This window comes from Eschrichtius robustus, chromosome 2 (genome assembly GCF_028021215.1).
Source record: "Eschrichtius robustus isolate mEscRob2 chromosome 2, mEscRob2.pri, whole genome shotgun sequence".
Lineage (NCBI taxonomy): Eukaryota > Metazoa > Chordata > Mammalia > Artiodactyla > Eschrichtiidae > Eschrichtius > Eschrichtius robustus.
In genome coordinates this window covers 24,529,715-24,556,503 of record NC_090825.1, presented here as the reverse complement: position 1 = coordinate 24,556,503, position 26,789 = coordinate 24,529,715, and the positions used below count along the sequence as shown (strand labels likewise).

The 26,789-nt window shown below is 37.3% G+C and overlaps 1 pseudogene; it reads left to right on the top strand.

The window, feature by feature from the left end:
- Positions 1 to 25,421, top strand: part of LOC137758806 (large ribosomal subunit protein eL8-like) — a 166,933-nt pseudogene extending 141,512 nt beyond the window's left edge.
- Positions 25,422 to 26,789: the final 1,368 nt, after the last annotated feature.

The following is a 26,789-nucleotide window of genomic DNA, read 5'->3' as shown; positions in this document are numbered from 1 at the left end:
TTATAGTGCATAGCTAGCTTGGGAATCACTATGGATTTGTGGATAAAGTACAAGTTTCCTGGCTTGGAAGACTTTGGAAATCTATATCAAGTAATTATGACTTTTCCCCATGTGAACAATTTACTATATTTCCCTTTGGAAAAGTGTTGCCTTTATTGGGTTTGGGGGGTGTATTTGTGCATGTGTGCATGTGTGCATGCATGTGCCCCTTCTCTACCATTTTATTGTGGAGGATTAAAGTTATAACAGTTTTTGCACTTTTCTCATATACAGTGATCCTGAGCCCATATCAAGGTATTTGAATTTTATGAAGCTAAGTTTTCTAGTTTTGTCCTGGGAAAAAATACGTAGGGACAGATACTTCTCCTTCAAGACCTTTCCATTTGTAGAGGGATAAGGTAAGGGCAGACTGGCTTAGTTCACCTCAATAATAATACAATAACTCTATAATTAATGTAATAATTGATTAAAATAGTGCTTAAATTAATTACTGTAATTAATGTCATATAGTCCACCTTTCTTTTCTGTAACTCAGAGGAACTATGAATATGCATTTCACTTGCATATTTATGGATGTGGCTTCCTATTCTTGGGCTTATCTCTTTATTATACAACACTAGCCAATTTATATTTTTTAGTATAAAAAAAATATTCACTAAACTTTCTGGATTGGAGTTGATACTCCACCCTATATTATTTTATCATTACTCTTATCAATGTGTGTATTTACATTTCTAAATTTTTATTGTAATTTCAATAATTAGATTCAATTCAGAAATGCATATATTTGGATCCACAATCTTGAAAGGAAGACATTCTTATTTAATTTTGTTTTATTGATTATAAAACACATTTATTTTTATTAAGTATTTATTAATATAGTTGAAATGGTGTGTGGTTTTATCTCAAATCCAAAACCATGGCAGAAATATTTATAGAGGGAAATTATGGGACTTGTTAATAACAAAGTCAAGTATAAGGTATCAAAAGTATCTGCAAAAATGCCTGCAGCAAACATCATCGTAGTTTATGGTGAAACTATGAAAGCATTCCTCTCGTGATGGAGAACAAGAGGAGGGTGCCCGTTGTTCCCACTTCTCACCATCTCAGTGAAGATGGTCCTATTCATTTCATTAAGACAAAGAAAATAAATGATTTTAATGGCATAATTTTAGTATAAAATCCCCAAAATCTAGAAATAAAATATTAGGTTATTTAGAGAGTAAGTATAAATTCAGAATACATATACAAAAAAAAAAAAACCCCAAAAAACAATCAATTGCATGTCTCTTCTTCAACAACAGTTAGAAAATAAAAACACAAACCACACTTGAAATAGTATTGATAATATAGTGTCTAGGAGTAAATCTAAGTAAAAAAGATTGATAAGGCATTTATGGAAATAATTATAAAATTCTATTTTAAAATATGAACAAAGTCTTAAATGGAGAAAGGTCAGTCTTCAGATTTATCTGTGGATATAGCATTAACATGCAGTCCCTATAAAAATTTCATTTGTTTTAAGTGACTTAATAATCTCACTAGATTTATATCAAGGAGCAAACATCAAAAATATTCATTCCTGAAGAAGAAGTGTAAGTATGTCTAAAAATGTATCAAGATTAGTGAAGGTAAAGAAGTTAAAATATGGTATTGAAACGGATTGAAAATTTGAACAATGGCACAGAATCAAGAGGTCAGAGAGAAACTGAGACAAATATTTAAATTTGATTAGAGTCTGTTCTGGTTATTTATTACTGCATTAAAATCTACTCCAATATTTAGCATTTTAAACAAATATTGACTTTATTTGCTCATCAATCTGTAGGCTGATCTCATTCTTCTGGTTCACATGGTATGGATGGGGGTGCAGGGATATCTGGAAAGTCCAAAATATTCTCACTCAAATGGACTGGAGTTGGTACTGTACCAACTTGTTGGCTAATATCTCAGCTGAGGCAGTCAGTAGAGAGCCTGGTTTGCCTTCATATGAGCCTGTCAGCATAGACACTTGGGTTTCCTTGCAGTAGGCTGGGGGGCTGGGTTCCAAGAAGGGCTATTCCCAAATGAAGATGGAATCTGCAGATCACTTAAGGTACAGTTTTAGAATTAAACAGTGTGACATCCCACCTCATTTTGTTGTTAGAATAGCTCACAGGATCAGCTAAGATTCAAGGGGAGAGAAAATAGACTCTCCTCTTGATGGGGGAGTGGCAAAGTCACATGACAGAAAACCATGTGGAATGGGAGGTACTACTACAGCCAATTTGCAAACACCATCTACTTCAATATGATACTGGTTGTCGTGCATCACTGGGGAATTAATGGTCTTTTCAATTAACTGTGTTGGGACAATTGATAATTCCTTAGGGGGGAAACAAGATAAAACTTTAGAGTTTTTGTTCTAAGTTAATAATTAGACATCGTAATTATTGGCGCATGAGAAACAACACATGATAGATGTTTGTAACTCATATGACCTGACAAAGGACATTAACCTGAATATAAACAGAATTACTCAAAATCATTCAGAAATAGAACACACAAAAATGTACAAAAGAAATTAATCGAAATTTCAAAAAAATATAGAATAAATGCCTTATAAATATATGAAAGGATGATCACCCTCAATCATGGGAATGCAAATCAAAACTTAAATGACATTTATCTTTATATTCATGAGATCGGAAAAATAATCAGAAATTACCATATATTTACAAAAATATATACACACACACCCCCCAAGATATATATATACCAAGATACATTTACAAGGGCGGGTGCTCACTCTAAGTTCATTTTTCCTTGAGGATTTTTTTCTTTCAAATGAAAGGATTTATTAGACACCATGTGACTCCACACAGAGTTGTGAACAAGGTTGTAAAAAACGTGCACTAGATTTGATCCTTATTTCAAAGCTTAGTTCTAATGGCATTTATAGTTCAAAGGCTTTCTGATTTGTATCTTTTTGTAGTTACTTATTCCCAACGTACACATCCTTGAATCACTGGACCTTCTTTATTCTCTTTCATTTCATCGTTCACACCAGCCAGGTCTTTTCTGTGCTCATCCCTTTCTGGTAAAATGTTGTCAGATGTAGCCAAGTGAAAGCAATGCATACCATACCACTAAAATTCTGCTTTCCAGACTCTCCTGCCAATGCTAGATATTCATGTGTATATCATCTGTCTTTTTAATTATTTTCATCAAATATTTTACCATATTACATGTGTTACATGAATTTTTATCTTTCCAGCTTCCAACAATTCTTCCATTGCCCATTCGTATGCTTCTGTACAAACACACACACATACACACACACACACACACACACACACGATGTGTGGTAAATATACATAAGTGACAAAAATTATAAAGAAAAATAGGATAATTAATAAAAATAGGAGCGTGATTATTTCTATGGGTGAGAGGAAAGGTGGTACTCATAAGAAAAACACAGTGTGTTTCTAAGATATGTCATAAATTGTTTGTCACCTGGTTGATAAGTACATGCATTTATAATCTTATACTGCTGTTTAAAATTAACAAATACGCTTTCAAACACTTTTTTCATATATGCTGTAACTTTTTTGCAGTTAAAAAATGCTAAGTGCCCCAATTAGAGAGACCAGGGCACTGACATTGCTTAAAGAGGCTGACTTTAAGAAAGATTATTGAGGACTGGATACGTCACATATAAGGTAACTATATGGGAAAGATTCCTATTGGAGAAGAATAGAAAGTTGAATACTATTTGCAGAATATCAAAGCAAATTAAAGAATCATTGGACAAATCCAGAAAGCTAGTGAGCATTGGGGTCCAAATGTGAATTTAACACATAAATTAGGAAAGAAAACTTATTTTGCTAGGAAAATATTAAGTCCCTTCAGAATTCTTTCAGTTTTTTGAAATTAATACAAGTGGCTGGCTGTTGACATTGAGTGCTGAGTGCAATATAATAAAATAATAAAAATATTTTATGTGGTATAAAAAATATATATATGGCCTTTGTCCCAGGGCCTAGCACAAAGCTCCTAAAACCCTCAGAATTTCCTGAGTGATAGGAGTGTTCTTTTTTTACTCCTAAGGACCCCCTTTTTGAGCACCTCTGAGTTTATGCTAATAAGGTAACTTAAAATGGGGCCCCTAGATAGCTCAGAATTGGGGCTGGTCACCAGAAAGATCAAATGATTGAAGGGTTGGAAATATTAGCCCCATGCATGGATTTCTGGGAAAGGGGGGGTGGGGCTACAGATTAAGCTCTATAAAAACTCTTGAATAACAAGAGTTGATGAGATTTCAGTTGACGAACACACACATATGCTGGGAAGGTGGTACACCCCAGTTCCTGGGGTACAGAGGCTTATGCACTTGGGACCCTCCAAACCCTGCTCTATATACCTTCTCATCTGGCTCTTCACATGTAGCCTTTATAATAAACTGGTAAACCATAATGAAATATTTCTCTGAGTTCTATGAACTGCTGTAGCAAATTAATAGAACCTGAGCAAGGGCTTGTGAGAGTCTCCAATTTATAACCAGTTCACTTAACATGTGGGATCGGATGGTGTCTCCAGTTACATAGTGTCAGAATTGAGTTAAATTTGTAGGACATGGTGAGTCAGTGTCCACTGAGAATTGGAGAATTCCTTGGTGATGTTGCAAAATACACGTTAAAATTATATTATACTTAACATTGCAATTAGCTTAAAATACACATTATATATATATATATATATATATATATAAAACAATGACAGAGATTTAATGTGTGTTATTGTATTTTTGTTGTTCAGATCATCAAATTTTCATCAGATATATATATATATATATATATATATATATATATATATATATAAAATACACATACATATGAAAGAGAAACAGCTTAGGTTTTTAATTTTTATTTATTAGTTGGTTTTGTTTTTGTAAGCAGAAGAGTTCTTGTAAATGCAGTAAATGTTTACTAATTCAAAATAATTCAATTGTCCATAAAAACAGACCTCTGATATTCAAGTAAACCAATTAAAGTGTTGGTGTGAGTGCATGCTTTTTTAATAAGCACTATAGCTATTCCACAAGAGAGAATGAGGAAAGCTGGGAATATAAATATAATGCCAAAAATATTTCAAGAGCAGTAAGTCAGAAACTCTAAATCTATAATTCATCACATGAAAAAATAACTCTCAGAACTAAGAGTAAAAATTTGTTCTGTCAAAATCAGTTCTTGTATTCAAAGTACAACAACAGCTGTACTAAGTGGTGTCAAATATATAATGTTTCCTTTATTTCCTTTACACTGTAATTTTTGAAGATTTTGAAAGATAACTTGCTTTGATATATAAAACAAGCAGAGAGACAAACAGACGTTCAAGCATAACAAGGAAAAAGAATTAGTTCTCTTTTTCCATTGTGGTCTTATTCATATAAGGCAATTTAAATTCTTTTGATTGGTGCAGATTGATACCTAGAAAGCAGCAGCAGTAAAGTAGTGCTAAAAGGAGCGCCAAAATTAAAGAGACAGTACCAAATATTGATGAGGATGTGGGGCAACTGGAAATGCCAGATATAGCTGGTGGGAGTATAAATTGGAAAAATTACTTTCTAAAACTGTTTGGCATTGTTTATTAAAGCAGATTGTATGTATTTCTTGAAGTATACTTGGAAACATACCCTTCCAGGTATATACTCAACATAAATGCATGTAGGTTGCACACTCATTCACACATACATTCAGGTACACATACAATAATGTTGATAATAGCACTAATCATTATGGTCTCAAACTGGAAACAACCCAAATGCCTGTTATCAAGCAAGTGAATAAATTAATAATAGCAGGTTCATAAAATGGAGTAATACATTGGATGACAGTATATCACCGACAGGTTGACAAAAGAAGCTTAAGTGACTTTACCAAACCAATACTGGGCAACGGAAGAGAAGCCAGGCAAAGAAAACACATAGTATACTAATCCATTTACAGTAAGTTTGAAAGAAAGCAGAACCACACTCAGTTGTTAGTGGTCAGGATAGTAGGTAACTTTGGGAAAAAGGAGAGAGCAGGATTGGAGGCAGAACAAGTGAGCTTCTGTTTCTTGCTTTATATATTAATTACATGGGGGAATACACTTTATGATATTTCATGAAACTGAACCTTATGATGAATGTACCTTTTTATATGTATGTTAGTCTTATAAACAGTTGTTTTGTTGTTTTTAATGTCAGCACTAGAGAAATCATAGCATCGTTTCCTGATCATTTGGATTAATGCCTTAACTCTAACTCTTTCTCTCACATAACTGATGTCACTGGATATCCAGAAGTGTTTCTAAATTGTTTCCTTAGCAATGAAGGATATTGATCTGTTGAATTTTCTTTTCTGGTAATATATTTGTCTGATTTTTGGATCAGGGAAATGCTATTATTAAATAGATATTATTTTCTCAAAGAATTAGATAATATAGAAGTGATATTATTTATTTCTTAAATAAACTTTAGAATCAGGTTGTTGATATCCATAATTTAACTTGCTAGAATTTCTATTGGGATTGCACTGAATCTGTAGGTCAATTTGGAAAGAACTCATATCTTGACAATATTGAATCTTACTATACATGAACATGGAATACTCTCCGTTTATTTGATTCTTGTTTGCATTTGTGTATCAATTTTGCATTTCTCTAATGACTGGTGATGTTGAGCATCTTTTCATATGCTTTTTGGCTGTTTTTCTCCAGGTTTCTAATGATTAGTATTTTTTAAAATTTATTTTATATTGGGGTATAGTTGATTTACAATGTTGTGTTTGTTTCAGGTGTGCAGCAAAGTGATTCAGTTATATTATACATATATCCATTCTTTTTCAGATTCTTTTCCCATATAGGTTATTACAGAATATTGAGTAGAGTTCCATGTGCTATGCAGTAGGTCCTTGTTGATTATCTATTTTTTATATAGTAATGTGTATATGTTAATCCCAAACTCCTAATTTATCCCTCCTCCTCACCTTTCCCCTTTGGTAACCATATGTTTGTTTCTGAAGTCAGTGAATCAGTTTCTGTTTTGTAAATAAGTTCATTTGTATCATCTTTTTAGACTCCACATTTAAGTGATATCATATGATGTTTGTCTTTCTCTGTCTGACATACTTCACTTAGTATGATCGTCTCTAGGTCCATCCATGTTGCTGCAGATGGCATTATTTCATTCCTTTTTATGGCTGAGTAATATTCCATTGTGTATATGTACCACGTCTTCTTTATCCATTCATCTGTTGATGGACATTTAGGTTGCTTCCATGTCTTGGTTATTGTAAATAGTGCTGCAATGAATGTCGAGGTTCATGTATCTTCTTGAATTAGAGTTTTCTCTGGATATATGCCCAGGAGTGGAATAGCTGGATCATATGGTAGTTCTATTTTTAGGTTTTTTAAGGAACCTCCATACTCTTCTCCATAGTGGTTGTACCAGTTTACATTCCCACCAGCAGTGTAGGAGGATTCCCTTTTCTCCACACCCTCTCCAGCATTTATTGTTTGTAGACTTTTTGATGATGGCCATTCTGACCAAATTATGTCCTCCAAAATTTATGTGATAAAACCCTAACCCAGCTGTGTGACAATATTTAAGGAGGTGATAAAGATTAAATGAGGTCATAGAGGTGGAGCTCTGATCCAATAGAACTGGTATCCTTATAAAAGAGGAAAAGACACCAGATCTCTCTTCCCCCCACCCTGCCTCTCTCTCCCTCTCTCTGCCATATGAGGACATATTGAGAAGGCAGATATTTGCAAACCAGGAAGAGAACTCCTACCAGAAACCCAATCCTGCCAGAACCTTGATCTTGGACTTTCCAGCCTTCAGAACTGTGTGAAAAGAAATTTCTGTTAAGTAAAAAAAAAAATTGTTTTTCATATAGATTACAATGTCAAAATGATATGTTGGACATGTTGCATTAAACAAAATATTATTGAAACTAAAAATAAAATAAAATTGTTTCCTTAAACTCCAGTAAAGAGAAGATAGATAAGTATTAAGAAGCAGGCTGATATGTAGGACTGTTTTTCAAAATCATTCAGACATTGCTTTAAATATTCTAAAACTTATCAGCTATGTTACCTTTGGTGGAGGAAATGTATTCCTTAATGTATTAATTAATTAATTAATGAAGCCACTTCCATATAAGCAATTGTTTTATACAAAAATAATGTGAAGATGAATAAAGCACAGACCATCCTTTCAAGAAACTCATGAAACACAATTTGAAAAGGAAACAAAGATATCATTATAGTATACCATGGTAAAATAATGTGGAAGAGTAAAATATATTTTGTAAGATAATAAACTCTAGGAGACTTTTTGGATGAAATGCCAACAAAGAAGAAGTGCATTCTAGACCTAAAAGACACCACTGGAAGGAAGTGAGGACAGAGAACTGAGAAGTTCAGATTGCTGAAGTAAAAAGAATGGGGCAGGGAACAAATGAAGGGCTGCTGAATAATGTACGAGCAGGATAGTGAATATATGTATGACACTAGGGCTGCCATACAAAATACCATAGACTAGTCGGCTTAAACAGTAAAAATTTATTTCTCACAATTCTGGAGGCTAGCAAGTCCTAGATCAGTGGCAGGCAAAGTTGGTTTCATTCTGAGTCCTCTTCTCTTGGCTTGCAGCTAGCTGCCTTCTGACTCAGTGCTCACATGATTCTTCTTTGTGTGTGAGGCGAATGGGGAGTGAGAGAATGAGAGAAAATGAGGTGGGGAGACTGCTTGAGCGCTCAGGTGTCTCTTCTTACAAGGGCAATGGTACTATTGGATCAGGACCCCTCCCTTACTAATTCATTTAAATTTACTTTCCTCCTTACAGGCTCTATCTCCAAAGGCAGTCACGTTGGGGGGTTAGAATTTCAACATATGAATTTGGGGAGGGGCACAAGTCAGTCATAGAAATGTACAATTTTAATGAGTTTATTTTAAATTAAATTTACATAAAATGTACAAAACCCATATAATGAAGGCTATACATATTTGACTACTTATTTACTTATTTATATTATCTAATTACTAATTATCTAATTACTAAGAACGAGAGACAGATGCCATGTTCCTGATAGAATCTTTAATAGTTTCAACATGTCATTTCTTCCTAAATTGAGCTATAAATTATATGTACTTTCAACAAAAATTTCCAAGGAAATATATTAATATAAGATATTTAGAATACCTTTAATGGTGCTAATAAAATTTTGAAAAGGAAGAGTGATGAGAGAGCTTATTCTTCCATACATGAAATGTACCATAAAGTTGTAACAATTAAAAACAGATATTCATGAAGAGATTAGTGAATCAAAATGAGGAAATACAAATAGATAATTTTTAGGTTTCTACTTTGAGTTACTAGATCTATAATATAAATAGAGGATGCAGGAGGGAGATAGATAATAACTAATAGCTGACATTTATTTTGCTCCTACCATGTACCAGCCACTGTTCTATGTATTATCTCATTTAAACCCCACACAAACGAGCTGAAATAGGTACTGCTGGAGTGTGTTTTAGAGCTATGAGACTGAGGCACAGAGAGTCTAAGAAACACCGAAGTCACACAGTTTGAAAGTCACACCATAGTACAGCCCGTATGCAGCCTCCTAGGCAGTCTGACTCCAGGACCTACTCTTGAACTGTTAGCTAAACTGCAGCAGATTCAGCTTTGATCATGTTGAGCTGAAGTTGCCTGTGTGATACAGAAGTGGACTGAGGAGGTGAGAAGGAGGCTAATACATTTGATACTTCAAGGTGAGCTTGGGATTTTCATAAGATGGTCATTAGGGGAGTGGATGGTGGGCAAAGAGTTAGATTAAATAAAACACAGAATTTATTGGACAAGATAAAGTGAATACAATAGATTCCAAGAACAAGGAATAGAGTTAGCTTCAGACATTTTGAATATGATTATTTTACTCTTTGGGACAACAAAACAATGACCCTAATCTTCATTTCTTTGAATACTTTTATTTTTATGTCTTTGTGTGTCATGTTTCTCTCATTTGTATGGTGAGAAATGGATATAACTGAATTATACGTCCTCCCTTTTTTTTTTTTTTAAACAAAGCTCTCTCTTTATTTATTTATTTATTTATTTATTTATTTATTTATTTATTTATTTATGGCTGTGTTGGGTCTTCGTTTCTGTGCGAGGGCTTTCTCTAGTTGTGGCAAGCGGGGGCCACTCCTCATCGCGGTGCGCAGGCCTCTCACTGTCGCAGCCTCTCTTGTTGCAGAGCACAGGCTCCAGATGCACAGGCTCAGTAGTTGTGGCTCACGGGCCTAGTTGCTCCGCGGCATGTGGGATCTTCCCAGACCAGGGCTCGAACCCATGTCCCATGCATTGACAGGCAGATTCTCAACCACTGCGCCACCAGGGAAGACCCTCCCTTTTTTTTAAATAGAGAAATGAAATGGAAGAAAAAGATGAAGACACTTCCAAATTTTTTACTATATTCTACTATTTGTCTAGAAAGTATTTTTCCCATGACTAAAACTTAAATTGGCCTTCACCTGATATGATCTAGCTGTTACCATTTCAACTACAACTATACTCATTCTGTCCACAATGGAAGATTATGTGTGGCCACATCACATGCTGCATCCCAGTTGCAAAGTGATATTATCTCTAGCTGTTATGCCTTCTCTGGCCCTCAAGAACAGACCAGGTGCTTCTTCTCATTATCCTGCAAAATTTGAGCTAAATGAGAAAAAAATAATCACCCCCAAAGCTACAGATACACAATTTTGGACAGAGAAACACAATATGATGATATGGTTATGAAGAGTTACTAAGAAAATAATTTTTGGAATCAGATATGCCTGCATTTAATTTCTAACCTTAGCATTTACTAGTGGTATAACTGTATGTCTGTTATTTCACAACTCCGTGCTTTGTTTCCTCATTTATAAGAGAGTCCATAGGAGTTAACTTGTTTCCATGTGCTTATAATGTACCCAGGACTCTTCAAAAAACTGTATATCTGTTAACTCATTTAATCTTTACAAGTATCTCTGTGGGAGATGATACTTGTATCCTTAGCGAATATGAATGACAGAAGGACAAGGTGACTTTCTCAGTCACAGAAGTCAAATTTGGTAGGGCCAGGCAGAGCTCTCTGGGGCAGCAACTTGCCAGAGCATCAGATCAGAGAACTGAAACCTGCGAGGGAGAATGTTCTTGTTTAGCAAATCTGACTGCCTGGTGGGTTGTTTATAAGGAGGGCTGACCTGGTCTCTGTGCTTCCGAACTCCTCTGAAGGAAGTGCTGGAGAGGGGCTATGTAATTATGAAGTGTCACTGAATTATCATTGCTTTCAGCCTTTTTTGTTACCTAAAGAGATGAGATACTTTGCTTCATTTGGATAACATGAAGCACATGCTTGTGTCTGCTAAACTTAAGTCTGTGTGTGTGTGTGTGTGTGTGTGTGTGTGTGTTTACATTGTTTTGTTTTACCTAAAATTTCCCTCTTGAACATTCCATGAACTCTGTATCAATTCCAGTTTTGTTTTGTTTTGTTTTCCTGGTCAGATCTGCCCATGAATCACTCTCCAACTTGGCTGCCTTGCAAGTAACTGTTCTGGAATGACCAAAATGAAAAGCTTCATTGCTTAGCGAACATGTGGCCTTCCCCATGCCTTTCCTAGCCTGAGGGCCCTGGTGGCTTACAGTGTTCTGTGGGAGTGGGGCTGCAGGGACTTTTCTTCCATAATATACTTTAGCTTATCGCCGCATGTCCCCTGTCACATAGCAACACTAATTAGGCTTTTCCAAGGGATATACCTACAGGAAGCTTTCACACAGGATGCACGTTAGAAGAATCCAGGTGGATGTGTTTCTACAGTTCCTAAAGTCCTCTCATATGTTCATGTTTAATTTGCTAGGATGATCCTTCTTGGGAATCAGTAGACCTTATAAATATAGGTCAAACAATAAGACACCCAGTAGTTTAGAATGGGAAATGATTGTTTTCTGGCAAAGCATCACTTTGAGCCCCACAATATTTTTTTTTCCATTAGGGTATGAATTCATTTCTCATTCTCATTTCTGTTTTAAGCTGCCCAATCTTAGACTAGATTTTTTCTCTTTTTCTTACGAATTAAGCTACAGTTGCATTTGATTCCCCTAAAGCATCAACTTCATGTGACACAAGTTCTGTGATCCTAAAAATCTCAGGGGACAGGTTAATTAGTTGATTGGTGCTTATTACTTAGAGGTGATATATTTATGCCCCAGGACTGGGAAAACCTCACTCTGCTCTATGTCGTCTCACTTCCAAGTGTTTAATGCTTACAACTAAATTCTTTCTCTCATAGTGATGGTTACCTGCAGAGGACAAAAACCAGATGAAACCTAAAAAGAAATTCATAGGTTTACCTCTTAGCAGCCAAGGAATATGTATCACCCAACCCTATTAAATGACCTGATTTACGATCTGGTAATTCAGGAATTGAGGTTACTCTCTGTCTGTTTGGCACAGCATGGCTCTCGGCTGTATCTCACTGTTATGTCCTAGTCACCTATGTTATAGAAACAAATTCTTGGACGATAACTCATTTACAAGGACTAGGTCAGCGGTTCATCCTTTATCAAACCATCTGTTGGTAAAAAGGCAGAGCCATTTGTATTTAGATGGAGGCCATGTCCATCCTTTCAGCTGAAACCTCAGGTGATGGGGAGTTATCAGGGAGAGTAGGGTGAGCTGGAGAGGTGTCCCCAAATTTTAGCAGTCATTCAGTGTAAGTGTGAGAGGCAGTGTGACGAGAATGTGGGGAAAGTATATAAAGCATTATTATTATAGCAAACTCGAGGATACACCAAACAAATTCACAAAAGAGGATGACTCTAATCAGAGACAAGAGAAGAGTGGTCTGTGAGTATATAATCTGGTCGTTAAGGATATACATAGAGGGGTTGGGATCAGATAGCAGATTTAAGTTGGAATCTCAATTACTCTGGTCACCAGCTGTTTGAGTTTGGGAAAATTCCTTAACTTTTCTGAGCCTCAGTTTCCTCTCTTAATACAATATAGAGACAATTTTTAGAATAAAAGCAAATGTCCTTAATAAAATTTTGTTAGATTAAATTAGTACAATGTATGTAACCTGTAGCAAGGTGTCCAGGTTGTAAGAAGTGGTCAGAAAATGTCAGCTAAATAATACAAAAAATAGTTATATTGTGACTTATAAAATGAACATAGTGTAGAGGTAAGCAGGGGTGATGAGCAATAGAGATGTTGAAGAAGATAGAGTGAAATAATATTGTTTATACTTGGCAATTAGAGCTCCCATGATCAGAAAGTTTATTGATGATGGTAGCTGTTGAATGAAAGAGTAGGAAGGGAAGATGAAGATGGAGAATATTATAGTGCAATTGGGCCATATTGTTTATGATTAGGGAGAGAGTAGGGTACAAAAAAGAGAAGGCAGAGTACGTAGTAATCACAGTTACTTACAGGATTAAGGAAGTAACATATATGGTGTTTGGCCTAAAAAAAGAAACTCAATAAACAATATTTTTCAACTCTTCTCCAAACTTTTAAGACAGAGGTTTTTAAGGCATAGAAAGTTATAACCAGGGGCTCCTGCATAATAAGAATCCTGCTAACAGCCTGCCAGCTATGAGGGCAACATCTGTATATCCTTGATGCCTAGCATGGTGTATGATACATAATTCATGCTTAAAAAAGGGAGAATTCTTTCACTTTCTTCCTTATATTTATTCAACAAATGTTCATTTAGCATTGACTGAGTATCTGGAGATATGTTAGGTGAAAGATATGGAAAGATAAGTAGGATGCAGATTTTCCTCTTACACACATCACTCTAGTGGCTGCTGTGTGTTTTGACATACTATTAGCTGGTGTTCACAAGAACTAAGGGGGAGGATTAATTTTGTGTAACACAATTGAAAAATGCTTTCTGGGGGAAATGACATTTAAAATGGGTCTTAGAATTTGACTGGAAATTTTTGAAAGAGAATGCCAAAGATTATTTCAGTAAGAGGGAACTACAAAAACAAGTTCAAAGATGAAAAAAGAAGTTTATTCATTTCATTTATGCTCCCATGTGATTATTTATAAATCACAAGATATTTTCAGATGTATTCGTTATATTGGGAATGTATTGACATTTTGGTCACATTTTCACATTTATATATTTCCGCAGTGATGGAATGTTGAATCAATGTGCTATATAAACTTACAAATATTCTATTTAACTGCACTCCCTATGTGGTTATAAGATTTAATGAAAACTTAGGCTTTCAGGAAAAATAATTACCATGGACTGCATAAGATATATTTGATGGCTTAACACACTGTATTAAACTACTCATCTTTTGTAATGTGAAATAGAAATTTTAAGACAAATCATTAATGATAATTAAGAGAATACTAATTTTAACAAATTCATTATGCATGGTCCTTTATCCCTACACACACACACACACACACACGCGCGCGCGCGCGCATACGCACATGCTCACATGCTCACGTGCACACACTTCATAAACACCAAGGGACTATAGAGGGACCTAATCTAGGTTAAAGTGTGAAACATAGGATTTGGGGGTTTGAGACCATAAATATAAACATTTTAAATAATCCATTCTTGGGACTTCCCTGGTGGTCCAGTGGTCAAGAATCTGCCTTCCAGTGCAGGGGATGCGGGTTCAATCCCTGGTCGGGGAACTAAGATCCCACATGCCTTGGGGCAGCTAAGCCCGCGTGCCACAACTACTGAGCCCTCGTGCTCTAGAGCTCGTGGGCCACAACTAGAGAGAAGCCTACAGGCCACAACAGAGAGCCTGCACGCTACAAAAAAAAGGTCCCACATGCCAAAACGAAGATCCCATGTGCCACAACTAAGACCCGACACAGCCAAATAAATAAATAAATATTTTTTTAAAAAATCCATTCTTGCCTGATGTTATTAGGATTCCTATATTATTAGGTGACTAGACCTAATAATGACATGGAAATTGTCACTTGTTTGTGATTTTTTAAGGGGAAAAAAGTTATCATTAAAGTTACTAAAGTTATTTATCACTACCCAACTTGCGTAACAAAAACAAAATTGGAGTACAAGTGAGGACACACAGGTTTCACCCAGATTTAAAACTTTATTTCCACATGATATTAGGAACCACAGTTGCTTTATTTATTTATTTATTTATTTTTAACATCTTTATTGGAGTATAATCGCTTTACAATGGTGTGTTAGTTTCTACTTTATAACAAAGTGAATAACTTATACATATGTTCCCATATCTCTTCCCTCTTGTGTCTCCCTCTCTCCCACCCTCCCTATCCCACCACTCTATGTGGTCACAAAGCACCGAGCTGATCTCCCTGTGCTATGCGGCTGCTTCCCACTAGCTATCTATTTTACGTTTCGTAGTGTATATATGTCCATGCCACTCTCTCACTTTATCCCAGCTTACCCTTCCCCCTCCCCATATCCTCAAGTCCATTCTCTAGTAGATCTGTGTCTTTCTTCCCGTCTTGCCCCTAGGTTCCTCATGACTATTTTTTTTTTTTTTTTTTAGATTCCATATATATGTGTCACCATAACGGTATTTGTTTTTCTCTTTCTGACTTCACTTTGTATGACAGATTCTAGGTCCATCCACCGTACTACAAGTAACTCAATTTTGTTTCTTTTTATGGCTGAGTAATATTCCATTGTATATATTTGCCACATCTTCTTTATCCATTCATCTGTTGATGGACACTTAGGTTGCTTACATGTCCTGGCTATTGTAAATAGAGCTGCAATGAACATTTTGGTACATGACTCTTTCTGAATTATGGTTTTCTCAGGGTATATGCCCAGTAGTGGGATTGCTGCGTCGTATGGTAGTTCTATTTTTAGTTTTTTAAGGAACCTCCATACTCTTCTCCATAGTGGCTGTATCAATTTACATTCCCACCAACAGTGCAAGAGGGTTCCCTTTTCTCCACACCCTCTCCAGCATTTATTGTTTGTAGATTCTTTGATGATGGCCATTCTGACTGGTGTGAGGTGATACCTCATTTTAGTTTTGATTTTCATTTCTCTAATGATTAATGATGTTGAACATTCTTTCATGTGTTTGTTGGCAATCTGTATATCTTCTTTGGAGAAATGTCTCTTTAGGTCTTCTGCCCATTTTTGGATTGGGTTGTTTGTTTTTTTGATATTGAGCTGCATGAGCTGCTTGCAAATATTGGAGGTTAATCCTGTGTCAGTTGCTTCATTTGCAAATATTTTCTCCCATTCTGAGGGTTGTCTTTTGGTCTTGTTTATGGTTTCCTTTGCTGTGCAAAAGCTTTGAAGTTTCATTAGGTCCCATTTATTTTTACTGTCATTTCTCTAGGAGGTGGGTCAAAAAGGACCTTGCTGTGATTTATGTCACAGAGTGTTCTGCCTATGTTTTCCTCTAAGAGTTTTACAGTGTCTGGAATTACATTTAGGTCTCTTTAATCCATTTTGAGTTTATTTTTGTGTATGGTGTTAGGAAGTGTTCTAATTTCATTCTTTTACGTGTAGCTGTCCAGTTTTCCCAGCACCACTTATTGAAGAGGCTGTCTTTTCTCCATTGTCTCTTCTTGATTCCTTTATCAAAGATAAGGTGACCATATGTCCATGGGTTTATCTCTGGGCTTTCTATCCTGTTCCATTGATCTATATTTCTGTTTTTGTGCCAGTATCATACTGTCTTGATTACTGTAGCTTTCTAGTATAGTCTGAAATCAGGGAGCCTGATTCCTCTAGCTCTGTTTTTCTTTCTCAAGATTGCGTTGGCTATTCAGGGTGTTTGTGTTTCCATATAAATTGTAAACTTTTTTTCCCTACTTCTGTGAAAAATGCTATTGGTAGTTTCATAGGGATTGCATTGAATCTGTAGATTGCTTTGGGTAATATAGTCATTTTCACAATGTTGATTCTTCCAATCCAACAACATGGTGTATCTCTCCATCTATTTGTATCATCTTTAATTTCTTTCATCAGTGTCTTATAATTTTCTGCATACAGGTCTTTTGTCTCCATAGGTAGGTTTTTTCCTAGATATCTTATTCTTTTTGTTGCAGTGGTAAATGGGAGTGTTTTCTTAATTTGACTTTCAGATTTTTCATCATTAGTGTATAGGAATGCAAGAGATTTCTGTGCATTAATTTTGTATCCTTCTACTTTACCAAATTCACTGATTGGCTCTACTAGTTTTCTGGTAGCATCTTTAGGATTCTCTATGTATAGTGTCATGTCATCTGCAAACAGTGACAGCTTTACTTCTTCTTTTCCGATTTGGATTCCTTTTATTTTTTTTCTTCTCTGATTGCTGTGGCTAACACTTCCAAAACTATGTTGAATAATAGTGGTGGGAGTGGGCAACCTTGTCTTGTTCCTGATCTTAGTGGAAATGGTTTCAGTTTTTCACCATTGAGGATGATGTTGACTGTGGGTTTGTCATATATGGCCTTTATTATGTTGAAGAAAGTTCCCTCTATACCTCCTTTCTGGAGGGTTTTAATCATAAATGGGTGTTGAATTTTGTTGAAAGCTTTCTCTGCATCTATTGAGATAATCATATGGTTTTTATCCTTCAATTTGTTTATATGGTGTATCACATTGATTGATTTGCGTGTATTGAAGAATCCTTGCATTCCTGGCGTAAACCCCACTTGATCATGGTGTATGATCCTTTTAATGTGCTGTTGGATTGTTTGCTAGTATTTTGTTGAGGATTTTTGCATCTATGTTCATCAGTGATATTAGCCTGTAGTTTTCTTTCTTTGTGACATCTTTGTCTGGTTTTGGTATCAGGGTGATGGTGGCCTCGTAGAATGAGTTCGGGAGTGCTCCTCCCTCTGCTATGTTTTGGAAGAGTTTGAGAAGGATAGGTGTTAGCTCTTCTCTAAATGTTTCATAGATTTCGCCTGTGAAGCCATCTGGTCCTGGGCTTTTGTTTGTTGGAAGATTTTTAATCACAGTTTCAATTTCAGTGCTTGAGATTGGTCTGTTTATATTTTGTATTTCTTCCTGGTTCAGTCTCAGAATGTTGTGCATTTCTACGAATTTGTCCATTTCTTGCAGGTTGTCCATTTTATTGGCATATAGTTGCTTGTAGTAGTCTCTCATGATCCTTTGTATCTCTGCAGTGTCAGTTGTTACTTCTCCTTTTTCATTTCTAATTCGGTTGATTTGAGTCTTTTCTCTTTTCTTCTTGATGAGTCTGGCTAATGGTTTATCAATTTTGTTTATCTTCTGAAAGAACCAGCTTTTAGTTTTATTGATCTTTGCTATCGTTTCCTTCATTTCTTTTTCATTTATTTCTGATCTGATCTTTATGATTTCTTTCCTTCTGCTGACTTTGGGGTTTTTTTGTTCTTCTTTCTCTAATTGCTTTAGGTGTAAGGTTAGGGTGTTTATTTGAGATGTTTCTTGTTTCTTAAGGTAGGATTGTATTGCTATAAACTTCCCTCATAGAACTGCTTTGCTGCATCCCATAGGCTTTGGTTCATTGTGTTTCCATTGTCATTTGTTTCTCGGTATTTTTTGAGTCCCTCTTTGATTTCTTCAGTGATCTCTTGGTTATTAAGTAGTGTATTGTTTAGCATCCATGTGTTTGTATTTTTTACGGATTTTTTCCTGTAATTGATATCTAGTCTCATAGCGTTGTGGTCGGAAAAGATACTTGATACGATTTCAATTTTCTTAAATTTATCAAGGCTTGATTTGTGACCCAAGGTATGATCTATCCTGGAGAATGTTCCATGAGCACTTGAGAAGAAAGTGTTTTCTGTGGTTTCTGGATGGAATGTCCTATAAATATCAGTTAAGTCCATCTTGTTTAATGTATCATTTAAAGCTTGTGTTTCCTTATTTATTTTCATTTTGGATGATCTGTCCAGTGGTGAAAGTGGGGTGTTAAAGTCCCCTACTATGATTGTGTTACTGTTGACTTCCCCTTTTATGGCTGTTAGTATTTGCCTTATGTATTGAGGTGCTCCTATGTTGGGTGCATAAATATTTACAATTGTTATATCTTCTTCTTGGATTATCCCTTGATCATTATGTAGCATCCTTCTTTGTCTGTTGTAGTAATCTTTGTTTTCAAGTCTATTTTGTCTGATATGAGAATTGCTACTCCAGCTTTCTTTTGATTTCCATTTGCACGGAATATCTTTTTCCATCCCCTCACTTTCAGTCTGAATGTGTCCCTAGGTCTGAAGTGGGTCTCTTGTAGACAGCATATATACAGGTCTTATTTTTGTATCCATTCAGCCAGTCTATGTCTTTTGGTTGGAGCATTTAATCCATTTACATTTAAGGTAATTATCCATATGTATGTTCCTATTACCATTTTCTTAATTGTTTTGTGTTTGTTATTGTAGGTCTTTTCCTTCTCTTGTGTTTCCTACCTAAAGTTCCTTTAGCATTTGTTGTAAAGCTGGTTTGGTGGTGCTGAATTCTCTTAACTTTTGCTTGTCTGTAAAGGTTTTAATTTCTCTGTCGAATCTAAATGATCCTTGCTGGGTAGAGTAATATTGGTTGTAGGTTTTTCTCCTTCATCACTTTAAATATGTCCTGCCACTCCCTTCTGGCTTGCAGAGCTTCTGCTGAAAGATCAGCTGTTAACCTTATGGGGATTCCCTTGTGTGTTATTTCTTGTTTTTCCCTTGCTGCTTTTAATATATTTTCTTTGTATTTAATTTTTGATAGTTTGATTAATATGTGTCTTGGCATGTTTCACCTTGGATTTATCCTGTATGGGACTCTCTGTGCTTCCGGGACTTAAGTATTTCCTTTCCCATATTTGGGAAGTTTTCAACTGTAATCTCTTCAAATATTTTCTCAGTCCCTTTCTTTTTCTCTTCTTCTGGGACCCCTATAATTCAAATGTTGGTGCGTTTAATGCTGTCCCAGAGGTCTCTGAGGCTGTCCTCAATTCTTTTCATTTTTTTTTCTTTATTCTGCTCTGTGGTAGTTATTTCCACTATTTTATCTTCCAGGTCAGTTATCCGTTCTTCTGCCTATGTTATTTTGCTATTGATCCCTTCTAGAGAATTTTTAATTTCATTTATTGTGTTGTTCATCACTGTTCATTTGCTCTTTAGTTCTTCTAGGTCCTTGTTAAATGTTTCTTGTATTTTCTCCATTCTATTTCCAAGATTTTGGATCATCTTTAATATCATTATTCTGAATTTTTTTTCAGGTAGACTGCCTATTTCCTCTTCATTCGTTAGGTCTGGTCGGTTTTTGCCTTTCTCCTTCAACTGCTGTGTGTTTCTCTGTCTTCTCATTTTGCTTAACTTACTGTGTTTGGGGTCTCCTTTTCACAGGCTCCAGGTTTGTAGTTCTCGTTTTTGCTGTCTGTCCTCAGTGGCTAAGGTTCGTTCAGTGGGTTGTATAGGCTTCCTGGTGGAGGTGAGTAGTGCCTGTGTTCTGGTGGATGAGGCTGGATCTTGTCTTTGTGGTGGGCAGGTCCACGTCTGGTCGTGTGTTTTGGGTGTCTGTGGCCTTATTATGATTTTAGGCAATCTCTCTGCTAATGAATGGGGTTGTGTTCCCATCTTGCTAATTGTTTGGCATAGGGTGTCCAGCACTGTAGCTTGCTGGTTGTTGAGTGGAGCTGGGTCTTGGCATTGAGATGGAGATCTCTGAGAGATTTTCACCATTTGATATTACATGGAGCTGGGAGGCCTCTTGTGGACCAGTGTCCTGAACTTGGCTCTCCCACCTCAGAGGCACAGCCCTGACGTCTGGCTGGAGCACCAAGAGCCTGTCATCCACATGGCTCAGAATAAAAGGGAGAAAAAAAAGGAAGAAAGAAAAAAGATAAAGTAAAATAAAGTAAAATAAAATAAAAAATAAAAAATAATTATTAAAAAAATTTTAAAAATAAAAATATAAAAGAAAGAAAGAAGAGAGCAACCAAACCAAAAAACAAATCCACCAATGACAACACATACTAAAACTATACTTTAAAAAAACCCAAAAAAACGGACAGACAGAACCGTAGGACAAATGGTAAAAGCAAAGCTATACAGGCAAAATCACACACAGAAGCATACACGTACACACTCACAAAAAGTGAAAAAGGGAAAAAAATATATATATTGTTGTTCCCAAAGTCTACCTCCTCAATTTGGGATGATTCGTTGTCTATTCAGGTATTCCACAGATGCAGGTACATCAAGTTGATTGTGGAGATTTAATCCACTGCTCTTGAGGCTGCTGGGAGAGATTTGCTTTTCTCTTCTTTGTTCGCACAGCTCCTGGGGTTCAGCTTTGGATTTGGCCCCGCCTCTGCATGTAGGTCGCCTGAGGGCGTCTGTTCTAAGCTCACACAGGACGGGGTTAAAGGAGCAGTTGATTCGGGGGCTCTGGCTCACTCAGGCCGGGGGAGGGAAAGGTACGGCTGTGGGGCGAGCCTGCGGCGGCAGAGGCCAGCGTGACATTGAAGCAGCCTGAGGCGCGATACGCGTTCTCCCGGGGAAGTTGTCCCTGGGTCACGGTGCCCTGGCAGTGGCGGGCTGCACAGGCTCCCGGGAGGGGAGGTGTGGATAGCGGCCTGCGCTTGCACACAGGCTTCTTGGTGGCGGCAGCAGCAGCCTTAGCGTCTCATGCCCTTCTCTGTGGTCCGCGCTGATAGCCACGGCTCGTGCCCATCTCTGGAGCTCCTTTAAGCAGCACTCTTAATCCCCTCTCCTTCCGCACCAGGAAACAAAGAGGCAAGAAAAAGTCTCTTGCCTCTTAGGCAGCTCGAGACTTCTTCCCGGACTCCCTCCCAGCTAGCTGTGGCGCACTAGCCCCCTTCAGGCTGTGTTCACGCAGCCAACCCCAGTCCTCTCCCTGCGATCCGACCGAAGCCCGAGCCTCAGCTCCCAGCCCCTGCCCGCCCCGGCGGGTGAGCAGACAAGCCTCTCGGGCTGGTGAGTGCTTGTCGGCACCGCTCCTCTGTGCGGTAATCTCTCCGCTTTGCCCTCCGCACCCCTGTGGCTGCGCTCTCCTCCGTGGCTCTGCAGCTTCCCCCCTCTGCTGCCCGCAGTCTCCACCCGAGAAGGGGCTTCTAGTGTGTGGAAACTTTCCTCCTTCACAGCTCCCTCCCACTGGTGCAGGTCCCGTCCCTATTCTTTTTTCTCTGTTATTTCTTTTTTCTTTTGCCCTACCCAGGTACGTGGGGAGTTTCTTGCCTTTTGGGAGGTATGAGGTCTTCTGCCAGCGTTCAGTATGTGTTCTGTAGGAGTTGTTCCACATGTAGATGTATTTCTGATGTATTTGTGGGGAGGAAGGTGATCTCCACGTCTTATTCTTCTGCTGTCTTGAAGCTCCTTCCATAGTTGCTTTATTTATGAACAGAGAAGACACTCAAGCATTTTTTGAGGTCAGAGACCTCATTTGTGAATCTAATGAAAGCTAAAGACATTGTTCCTTCCCATAGCCCCTGTATTCTCTTTACATATGTTTTCATAACATGTTTTTAGCATTTAGGAAGCAAGGATTACTGAGTCAATAATTTTTCAGACTACACAAAGTCCTGTCCCAAATTGGTGATTTGACTCTGAACATGTTTTCTTTGAATTTTTACTATCATTGGTGGATGTTGTGGGGGGTGGAAGGTGGGGTGGGACTGGGGCCTGAGGAATGAACAATGATTCAGTAGTCCCCTGAGATATATAGAATTTCACTATTTTTGGGGAGGCGTTAGTTTTAAATAAATCCTATTGTTTATAGACCTGTTCGGTTAAATTATTTTAGCAAACATATATTGTACAACTTTTAGGCTGTGTTTTTTCTCTCAACAGGTTAACTATTTCACCCCATTCTCTTTTTGCTTGCATGGTTTCTGAAGAGAAGTCACATGGAATCCTTATCTTTGTTCCTCTGTACAATGTTTTTCCCCTAGGGCTTCTGTCAGGATTTTTCTTTATCTTTGATTGTCTCTAGTTTGAAAATGATATGCCTAGGTGTAGTTTTTTTGGCATTCATCCTGTTGTTGTTCGCTGAGCTTCCTGAATCTGTGGTTTTGGTGTCTGACCTTAATTGGGGGGGGAATTCTCAGCCATTATTATCTCAAATATTTCTTCTATCCCTTTCTCTCTCTCTTCTCTTTCTGTTATTCCCATTATGTGTATGTTACACCTTTTGTAGTTGTCCCTTAGTCCTTGGATATTCTCTTCTTTTCTTTTTCAGTCTTTGTTCCCTTTCCTTTTCAGTTTGGGAGATTTGTATTGAGATAGCCTCAAGCTCAGAGCTTTTTTCCTCAGCCATGTCTAGTCTACTAGTAAGTCCATCAAAGACATTTTAAATTTCTGTTACAGGGTTGTTGTTTTTTTTTAATCTCTAGCATTTTGTTTTGGTTCTTTCTTAGGGTTTCCTCTGTCTGCTTCCACTGTTCATCTGCTCTTGCATATTGTCTATTTGACTTAAATACAGCCCTTAGCATATTTAATCATAGTTGTTTAAAATTCCTAGTTTGATCATTCCCACATCTCTGCTGCCATGTCTGGTTCTGATGCTTTCTGTCTTCAAGTTGTGATTTTTGCCTTTTAGCATGCTTTGTAATTTTTTCTTGATAGCCAGACATGATGTACTGAGTTAAAAGGAACTGCTTTGAATAGGCCTTTAGTAATCTGATGGTGAGATTTCTGGGGAGGTGAAGCCTTCTATATAGCCAATGATTAATTCAGTCTTTTAGTAATCATATGCCTCTGGACTGTGAACTTCACAAGTGTTTCCCAGTTTTTTTCTCCCCCCTTAGTTGGAATAGGATGGCTAGAATGGGCTGGAGTTGGGTGTTTCCCCTCCCCAGGTCAGTTAGGCTCAGATAACTCCCCAGCAGGTTAGGCTTTGGTTAACTAGTTTTCCCTGAAGGCAGCCTTGTTAAGAAGAACATAGCACTCTGACTTATTTTACAATGTCTTCTTTACCCTTCCCCTGTTAGAAACCATGAGGGAATTTTTCTCAGATATGTACACTGGGAACCTGGCCGAGCTCCTGGAGGTACATCACACAGCGTTTTGGGCGCCCCTATGACTGAGTCTCCTTGAAGCTTTGAACTCTCAGACTTGCCCATCCAGTGCCTCCAGCACTTCCTCAATTACAGGTCAGGTTTTCCTTCTCCTGCCCTGGCTTCCACCCGTGGCATCTGCTCAGGCGTCTCTCCTCAAGGAAGCCATGACTTCCTGCATTTGCCTGTTGGCCTCTCTGGTCTTGGGGGCAGCAGTTTGTTCTGTGTCTGCCCCTCTTTTAGTATCCAAGAAGAGTTGTTGATTTTTCAGTCTGTTCAGCTTTTCACTTGTTAGGACGGAGTGGTGACATGCAAGCTTCTTATGTGCAGAACTGGAAACCGGAAGTCTGCTTGTTCAACTTCTGGGTACAGGAGATTTCTCCGTGTTCTAGGGATGAAATGGTGAGTGAATGCAGCTGCTTTAAGATCTTCTGAGACATAAAGAACGAGGTAAGGATGGGTGCAGACACAGGTACTTCTGTTGATGCAACAGATATCAGCTTCTCTCCCCACCCCCTACAAATAATCGTAGATTCTCTTGGAAATATCTCAGAACACTTGGACATAACATATTGAAGCATAGAAAACTGTCTTAGGGCTGGGCTGAGGTCAGGATTCTTGTGACAGGGCTGCTCCTTACTGAATATATGACTTTGGGCAGAACTCAGCCTCTCTGAGCCTCACTTTGTTCCTAGGGAACACTGGAATTGTGATATTGTTCCTTATGCCTGTTTGAGGATCAAATAAAATAACTTGAGTAAAAGCACTTTGAAATCCGTAAGGACCTAAAGAAATGTCAGTTATGACTATATGTTCTGGAAATGGCTTTGTAAATGACAGTAACATTTTTAAATGACCATCTGGTTAAACAAAACCCTGCACTTAATCCTGGATATTTCAATGTAATGTCCAGAGACGTGCTTTGATTTACACATATGCAGAGCTTTGCAGCTGTTTAAATATATCCAATCATATCTCTAACAAGTGGAACTGACTAAAGGCAGAGGTTTTTATGATTAGCAAGTTTACTTAAGGACAGATCATTAAAAAGACCCTTCTCATGTGATCGTTGACCAGTGATGTTCTCACATTCTGTAGTCACTCCTGGTTCTGAAATCGTTTTCATGTTGGGCCACTTTGTTTGTCTGAGCTATTCTGCAAAAATCCCTTCTGACAGTTCAACATCAAAGGAAACAATGTTGTTTCCTTAAGCAAAAGGGATGGAGCTGTGGCTGGCCAGCCTTTACAAGTGCCAACAGCATTTCTTTCTAAAGCACCTGCTGTTACACATCAGCCTCAGCCGGCAAAGGACACAGACAATGACAGCAATTTTATTATTATTATTATTCCTTTCCAGTATGTGAAAGCAGAGTAATGAATTTTATACAGACAGCATTAATTTATGGCACGCGGACCAGCACTTGCTTCCTTAACCTCCAGACACATGAATCGTAAATATTACTGTGGAAGCTAAGAGAACACGTAACTGCTATAGAAAGTAATTGACAGACAAAACCAAAAAAAGGACTCAGTTCAGAAAGTATTCACTGTCATAGAGCCCTGGATGTGAAGCAGAAAATGAGACACGTACTCGAAAAAAGAAAACTAGTTACAACAGACTTGTTTATCTTTTTATCAGATCCTTCCATCCATTTTCTGTCATTTCCCTAATCTCATTTGATTTCTAAAAATGAAATCTGATTTTTAAGAATTCCACATTCTGTTCATACAGGCAAACCTGGGTCAGCTATGCAGAGTTTACCCCCTGCTCCTCTGTAACATGTGTGCAAATTAAATACTTCCTTTGGTTCTTATTCTGAGGTTCCTGGTGATCATCTATGAACATCCTGCAGTTTTATCCTCAGAAATTTTCAGGTTTTCAATACCAGTCTTTGTCACAGGGCTCTGTTTTCTTCCACACACTATGCTTTATGCAGATAATACTGCATTTATCTCACAAACTTTCTGAGTTAAAATCATCCTCCAAATCAAAGTGCTAGCCATTCCCCAGGTCTCAAATCTTTTATCGATCTGCTCCAGTCTTTATCACTACTCTCTTTGGGGAGCTCAGACCTCCTTCTCACAAAGGGAATTAGATGTCTCTTCATCAAAGCTTTGCTTACTTCCTTGGCTCTTTTTATTATGTTCTAATTCTTTTGTTGGTTTTCCTCCTAAGATAACCTTATGCTTGGAGAATTCTCAAGTCTTCCCTCTTCTATCTCTTCTGTCTTCCTGATTTTAAGTCCTTCTCTCTAAGTTCTCTTTCCAGTCACTGTAAAGAACTGAGTGTTAGAAAAGTTAAAGAATTCCTTCATTTCCACAGACAGAAACAAGGATTAATTTGTCCTTTGGAAACAAAGAATGTGATATTTATTTCTTTTATTTTTACTTGAAAGTTGAAGCAGTAATAAAAGTCCTACTGTGAAAAATTTAACATTGTAAGTATTGTTATTACTACCATTATTATAAACATGGATATGTGTACAGATCCACTGACCTATGTTGTGTTTGCTTATTCTTTAGTTGAACACACTATAAAGAATTACAGGTATACTAGTGATTGTAATTTATAGTTGCAAAAAAAGGTAAATAAATAAATGTTAGACTGGAAAAAAAAAGGTGGATCTGTCGACAGATCCGTATTTATCATTAATGGCAGTAACAGATTTCCTTCGTGATGGTGGCAGAAAAAAGAAATGAAGAAATGAGGAGGTGCCCTTGTGCTGCTTCTTGTAAGCAGCCC